Consider the following 7354-nt stretch of genomic DNA (forward strand, 5'->3'; position numbering starts at 1 on the left):
ATCCACCGATTCTGGTTCCACTGCAGACCACATTATGGATTTCATCAGGTCACACCCAAGATCAAATCCCAAAAATCAAACTTGAACACGGAAATCAAAACCATAACAAGATAAATTCTGAAATTAAAAACCTAACCAAAGTAAAATCTGATTATCGCGAGATCAGAACCTAAGCTGAAATCAAAACCAAATATGGCAATCAAAACCCAAAATGCAAAACCTAACCTGAAATCGATGATGAAAGAAAAAACTAATGAAATCCCAGAACCCAAAGACGATTTTTGAGAAGAAATGGGGTTAAAGGGGAACAACACTCGTTTAAGGAGATGGTCGTGGTCAGACGATTCTGGCGGACACGGTGCTCCACCTGCGACGAAGTAGAGAGAACCACCGTCACTAGTACAAAAATGACCTACAGTCACACTTTCCGAAAAACAGCGTGTAACACTTTTTATTAAAAGTGTGGCCAAAGGTCACTAAAAAAATTTAGAGACTGTTTTTGGATACATTTAAATTACATGTGTGGCCATTATATAGATAATCAAAACTTTAACCACATTTAATTATACCAAATGTGACAAATATTAGTCACACTCGAACACTGAGGCCATAGGTAACAATCAGCCACATGTATCGATTATCATTGTCATACCTTTTTTATAAGAGACAATAGATAAACGTATTGTGACATGAGGCAATTGTATGTGTGTTTATAACCTGGTGACTTTTTAGACACATACCACACAAAGTACCTAAATGGTGATACATATGGTCACACTAAATATTTGTATGTCCATAGGGCGGTTATGTACTAGTTGTACTTAGTAAACGCAAGAAAACAAGTTAGTATTGGTTGTTTATGGCCATTTACCTTTTATTAGGTGTGTCAATATATGATGAATTGGCTTTCAGAAGAAACAAATATTGTGAGTGTAGGTAGCATTTAGTTATGATTACAGTTATTATATGTGTCTATATGTAAATATAGTTATAAAAGAACAATAGTGTCTTATCGGTATAATAATGGGTCGTTTATTAAATATGTTACTATATTTATGTAATGTTCATTCTGGTTGTAATATTGTATTTGTAAGTTTAAAGAATAGTCTTCATAAAATGAAAATTTGTTGATGTAAAACTGAAATTGTTTCCTGGTTAAGTTATTATACAAAAAAATGTCAATTTTAGACTTTTTGGACGACTCGTAAATTTGACCATTTTTTTCTTTGATATCATTTGGCAGAATTAAAAATGAACAAAAAGGTCAATCATGTCATTTTACAAAATTACATTGCTTTATTTGCAATTAAAGGGTTGTATAAATTAATGAAAAAAATTGAATGGTAGTTTTGTAAAGTTACCTCAACAAAAGCAATTATTAAAAAACAAAAAAAAAATAATAAAAATAATAAAAACAAAAACAAATAACAATATAGTTGTATTGAATAACAACTATAAGAAATGACCAAATTTCCCTTTTTGTCATCTATTCTTTTAATTGCATCAGATCATACACCATTAAAAAATGAAAAGAATACAACTTTCTTTAACAGAAAAGTATGATAAATAAATGAAAAGAATACAACTTTGTCTAACATTGCATAACGAAAGTACATTGCTATAATATGCAGTTTATGTTATAACATGTCATCTACCATTCTAGTAAAAAACTGAAAAATTAACTTTGTGTTATAACAATATTACACCAGAAAAAGTTTGATGGTATACTATGGTAAAAAGATATTCGGTAAAATCTTTAGGTTTGGGTTCAACAAAAGTTTTATCTCACTCAATGAGTTTCCAGCAAGGGGTCCGCCCAATTATGCCTTTTGACTTCACCCATACAAATTATCATCCATTATTTGTGAATTCATAAACAAGTTATAGGCCCTACATGTAATTCTTCCCAACAATGCATTTCATCAAATTGCTTTTGACCTCTCCAAGACAATTCCCATATGCTAACTACATGTAAAGAAATTCTACAATCAAACACATCATTCCAAATTCTAATAATAATTTGCAACTACTGTTTTTTTTATAATAATCTAAGTATCAAGTCTATCCCATTAGACCAAGCATAACTTGTTATAGGTTCCTATCTACGTTTTAGCCCCTTCAAATCGAAGCAATGAGACTCAAAAATAGAGATGAGGTCACATAGATACAAACAAGACAAAAACAGAGAAAGACCTTAAGAACAAGAAGCATACCTGAAATGGAAAGGCAACAAATGGTAAGTCTGAAAGGAAAAAAGAAAGAAAACACAACTTTCAGCATCCCAATTATGGATATTCTCCAAATACAAACTGAACTATTGACTAATAGCAAGAAGACACAACTAAAAGTCTGAAAGGAAAGAAAGAATAACTTGTAGCTAATGCAATGGTGGAGGTGGTACCTGGTGCTGATGCTATGGTGGCTACACCACTGTAATTGGGGGCAGGTGTCACTGTGATGTAGGGCTATGGTGGTATAGTGATACAGAAGCAGGAAGAGAAAAGTGATTTGCCAATGGTGGCGTGAAGAGACAGGAACCGAGGATGCAATGAGACAGTGATTGTGATTCCGTGAATACAGTGTTCCCCTTTGAATACATATCAATTGCAATCTATTGCTTCAATCCGGTTTTGAACAGTTATGGTTCTTGAAGGAGAGGTATGTGAAAAAGGTAGGAGGCGGGGTAACGGGGTATCTGGTGAAGGTGAGGGCGATGGGCGTCATGTAGAGTGAGTACGAGAAACACCAATCGTTGGTGAGGAAGGTGGAGTCTGCCATCAGTATCCACAAAGGGGAACACGGGCATGGGAGGTAGTATATGGCTTCGATATTTAGAGACATGCAGGTTGCAATAAGGCGAGAAGTGGTAGCAGATGAGTCACAAAGAGGTGCTAGCAATCAGGAGATCGTATGGTGGAGATGCTGGCGAGTGATCTGTATGGAGAGGCCGACGAACTGATTGGAACGTTAGAGCCAATTTTTAGGTGGGAAATATAATTAGGGCTTTTAATTTTTTGTAGGAAGAGTGAAATTATACCGGGAAACTCAAACTAAAATTTTGAGGAGAAATTTAAAATAGTTTAGAATATATATATATATATATATATATATATATATATATATATATATATATATATATATATATATATATATATATATATGTGTGTGTGTGTGTGTGTACGTGTATGTGTGTGTGAGTTTCTTTGAGATCAATGCAATATTATGATACAAAGGATGTGTTTTATGACTATTCATTTTGGATGCAAAAAAAATGGAAATATTAAATAAATTAAAGCGAAGCCCTAAGTCATAAACCTTAAGACCTATATAACTCTAAAACCCCAATTCATACATGAGAAGTTATGAGCTTGTGGGAATAAGTGTACAAGCCATTGGACTAAACTCGCAACAAAACGAAACTATTGGACCATCCTTGCCAGCCAAACCCATTTTGGACCAAACTTGTAGCTTTTGGTTAATGGTTTAGGGTTTGGTTAATGCTTATAACATATTGCTTATAGATTAATACTTATGGTTTAAGGCTTAAGGTGTACGAATTAGGGATTATGTTGTAGGACTTAGGGATTTTGGCTTATGGTTTATGGTTTATGGATTACTAGATATTTCTTATGGCACCTTGCTTAAGGTGTAAGGTGTAGGGATTATGCTTATGGCCTAGGCTTTAAGGTTTATGGATTATAGATTATGGCTTATGGCTAAAGGCTTAGTGCTTACAACTTAAATCTTATGATGTATGGAATTTCGCTCATGGCTTATAGCATATGGTTAAAGTAGGTATGGATTAGGGCTTAAGGCTTATATTTTATGTGTTAGGACTAAGGGCTTAGGGATTATGGTTTAGGGCTTACGGATTATGGTTTGTAACTAAACGCTTAGGGCTTACAAATTACGTCTTATGGTTTGTTGCTTATTGCATGTGGCTTATATCTTATGGTTAAGGGTGGTATGGCTTAGGGCTTAAGGCTTATAGTTTATGTGTTAGGGCTAAGGGCTTAGGGATTATGGTTTGTGACTCAAGGCTTAGGGCTTACAACTTATGGTGGTGGTGGTGGTGGTGTAAGAAAAATCCATGTCATGTTATAAATTGTCATCCCGATGCACATATAATAATAATAATAATAATAATAATAATAGCAAATTAATGTATAAATTTAATAAGAGACCAAATAAGTATCGATGTGGCGCCTGTTGGTAACTCATTTGGTCAATTATCTTGGTGGTGTGAGTTCGAATCCTGCCAACAACAATTTTTATTTTGTACACCCTGACGAAACATGAAATCAGTTTTTGTGTGGATCCCCACGGAAAATTCCAATCTCCCTCCAATATTATATACCTCACGAATATTTTTAATCTCCCCCCACGAAATCCTCATTTCATGAAAATTCTCTCTATTCCCTAATTCTTCTTATGGCTGAAGTCGATGGGAACCCCCATCTTCTGGCGCGCGCCTCCGACGTCGATCCCAAAGACCTTCCACCAACTCCGGTACTCCGTTCGTCACCATTCTGGCTTTCCAATCTTCAACGGTCGCACGCAAAGGTATGTTTAAAATCTGAAATCGTTTTTTTTATGGTTAGAGTCGACGATTGCTCTCAAACACTATGCCCTAATAGGTAAACTCGCTCCGCATCTACCCCACATCGCAGCACACCCCTGACCTTCCATCTTAGGTGCACCCGTTCCTCCCCATCTCCGGCTGTCGTCGATGATGTTGATAGCGATTTTAGGGCTGTGGAGGCTGGGAAAACACGAAGTAACAGCCCAATCATTCTGATTTTCAGCTTGTGGACACAAGATGTGAAGGCAATTTTTGTAAGTATTGCTTGTTTCCCAATTTGCACAAATAGAAACTGCATCAGTAAGTATTTCTTGTTTCCAATTTGCACAAATATTTAACATATTATGATATAGTTCTCTCTTGTATTTGTTGCTTCAGTTTTTAGAAGTTACACACCATTCAATTGATTACTCTTATATGCACTGGTTGTTGATGATGGCCAATCATCTTACGAAGAATGATGTTGTTAGTCATAAACCTGCTACTCATTCTAGCCTGTTTAATTCACATCATGTAATCTAAATTTCTGAACAAAATTGTAGTTTTTTTTTGTGAAAATTTTTGTATAAGCTACATAAACTATAGCAAAACATTGTTCCACCATGCAGGCTGTAGAAGCAAGAAGAAGCAGGGCCAGGGAGCAGAAGCTTGCAGTTCCTGAGAATTATCATATCCTAACAATAATAGATGAGATACACAACGCTCAAAAAAGAGCACATATCTTTGCAGAGCAAGACATTATGGTGGAGAAAACAAAAGAAAAAAGAAAGACACTCGAGTCTTTTATCTATGACACATGTAGCAAGGTAAATTTTTACACTTGATTTAGTAATTCATTAAAGTTATTTGTGTTGTTTAACTTTTAATTATATATATTGCTTACAATATGATAGAATATTTGTACTTTAGCTTTTTAGTTCCTATCGAAACATTGCAACAGATTCAGAGGTAGAGATCATCTCAAAAAAGTCTGCAAAAAACCGAAGAGTGGCTATATGAAGATGGTGATGATGAATGTGAACATTTTTATATCAGAAAGCTTGAGCATCTTGAAAGGGTGTTAAAAGTATATGAAAATTTTAAACTAATATTTTCCTTCCGAAATAGCTTGCTTACATCTAATTATGTATTCCTGTGTAGTTTTTTTAAGTTATGATGCAGATTGGAGTAGTTGTGGTTGGACATGATACAAATGTAAACTATGACAAAATACAGTAAGATACCCCATTTACTCATTTTAATAACATCTTATATACCTAGTGTTCTTGAATTATATCTATTTGTTGAAGTTAAATTTATAAAAAGATGCAAGTGGTGAGTAATTTGCATGTATGCAACTCTTTGCATTCGTGAGAATCCAAGATGCATTTTCATTGCTACTAACAGCGGTATCACTATCAATATGATTGATTTACAAGAATGGCCAGGTAAGAATCAAGGGCATTCACATCTTTTGCACTCAAATATCAAGCATGAGTCTTTATCCCACCTTTACTTTTTGGGTCTGGTTTCAATGTAATGAAGTACAACATGTTTAGTCTTGGCTATTTGATTTTTCACAAATTGGGTGTCAATGTTTGACTTTGTTGATTTAAGGGTCATATGGTAATTAATTCTAATGTGTTGCATTGTTAGGTATTTGGAAAACCACCAACATTTTCGATGGATTTATTGCAAAAGATGTACGTAGTCAATTAAATTCTTACTTCAATTTCTTAATCTATTACAACATTATACTTCTAACTTTTTCTTATAAGGACATTGTACTTTGAAAATTCTATCCAATTATAGCATTATACTTCTATATTTTTTCTTATATGGACAATACTATAATAGGAACAAATGAAAGTACGATGAAATAAAAGAAATTAAAGATTACATTGGTCAAGTCGACTAATGCACAAGTATAACACATTAACATAGTTAATTATTTATATTTATCTTAATGTTTGACACCTATAGTTTTTGTTGCTCCAGGTACCAAATCCACCATCCAATCAAAATTAAAACACGGAACTACACGATTCTAAGAAGAAAAAGAAAACTTATACAACGTTAGAGGGCATGACAACAATGTTGGAGATATAGTTCTTAGTTTATATGTAAAGTCTTGTATATATATCTTTTGATTACAAGTTAATGTCTTTAGTATTTGAATTGAAAACTTATGTATTGATTTGTTTATTAATGTTAATATCATTTTCTTTTAAGTTTTAACATGTTTATTTTTGTTTTAATCTTACAAAAAATTGGAAATGAAATGGATATTATGTCCACTGATAACTATAGCTTTACATAAAGATTAGTTACACCATATTAAACAAAATTCCTGTGACTTTATATAAAAATTAGTCACGCCAAAATTACTATATTTTATGTGTCTTTATATAAACATTAGTCACAAAATTTTGTCTATAAATCAATTGTGGTTATTTTTAATTGATTTTCTATGTCGAAATGATATAAAATAGTCATACTTATGACTTTTTATATGTCTGAATAAAAGAAGCGATCGTGATAAGTAATGCAAATATGACCGTAAGCTAATATTAAATCCATAATTTTAATAAAATGTGTCTTTATAATACTTACAGTCATGTTTCACGTAATTGTGTGCCTCTATACGATAGACAATGGTCACTACAAAATATTGTTTGTGTGACTAATTATTAACAAATCGTCACTTATGAAAGTAATTACATGTGGCTATTTAGTGAACATGGTCATGTTCATCGTAATTGCATGTCTGCAAAAGACACTCAATAGTTTTAA

General features: G+C 33.3%; 1 long non-coding RNA gene across 6 annotated transcripts; it reads left to right on the forward strand.

Annotated features, from left to right (window-relative positions):
• The first annotated feature begins 4364 nt into the window (after positions 1-4364).
• On the forward strand, positions 4365-6799 carry LOC145118583 (uncharacterized). Of its 6 annotated transcripts, none has more exons than XR_013713369.1 (7): positions 4365-4563; positions 4638-4836; positions 4961-5095; positions 5191-5388; positions 5492-6009; positions 6218-6264; positions 6560-6799. It is a non-coding gene; the product is annotated as an uncharacterized LOC145118583 (long non-coding RNA). The 6 variants fall into 6 exon arrangements; XR_013713366.1 differs by having other exon boundaries at positions 5492-5796; positions 5872-6264; XR_013713368.1 differs by having other exon boundaries at positions 5492-5648; positions 5723-6264.
• The last annotated feature ends 555 nt before the right edge of the window (positions 6800-7354 follow it).

Source organism: Lactuca virosa, chromosome 6 (genome assembly GCF_052849685.1).
Source record: "Lactuca virosa cultivar CGN04683 chromosome 6, Lactuca_virosa_CGN04683_v6, whole genome shotgun sequence".
Classification (NCBI taxonomy): Eukaryota; Viridiplantae; Streptophyta; class Magnoliopsida; order Asterales; family Asteraceae; genus Lactuca; species Lactuca virosa.